Genomic DNA, 570 nt, shown 5'->3' on the forward strand with positions numbered 1-570 from the left:
TACTCACACAGGCTCCCACGCAACTCCTCATCCGTGGGCAACCCCCCCCGCTACAAGTTGCACCCAGCGTGGTCAAAGAACAAGGGGCACTTGTGTCCCAGGGTGGCAGAATGAGGGGTCCCATTCCCACCAGGCAGGAGAAGCCCAGGTGCCCCCGGCCCCACTCTGGCCAGCTGCTCGTTCCCCAGCCTGTCGTCCTGCTCCCAGCTCTGCGGGCCGGGAATAGCTCTGGGATGGGCAGAAATCCCTGCGGGGTGCTGATGGGGCCAAGGAGTTATGGTGCTGTGTCATGCCCTGCCCCAGCCCTGGGCCAGCGAGGGCACCCCACGACACAGGGTGGCTGGGCTGCTCCCTGTTCTGGGGCAGCAGGAACACCTAACAATCAGAGACCGACCCCCAGCCCTGTGTGGTGAAGCTGCAAGCAGACCATTGATGGACTCTCACCCATCCCTGGTCTTTTGGCAAGAGCTAGCACCCCACCTGCTCTGGCACCCATCCGCCCAGCATGTCCCCAGCAGAGGTCATGAGCGCCTGTTTGGGGCACAGCTGGGCAGCGTCCAGGGGCTATGT

Source organism: Apaloderma vittatum, unplaced genomic scaffold (assembly GCF_000703405.1).
Source record: "Apaloderma vittatum isolate BGI_N311 unplaced genomic scaffold, ASM70340v1 scaffold32434, whole genome shotgun sequence".
In the NCBI taxonomy this organism is placed as follows: domain Eukaryota; kingdom Metazoa; phylum Chordata; class Aves; order Trogoniformes; family Trogonidae; genus Apaloderma; species Apaloderma vittatum.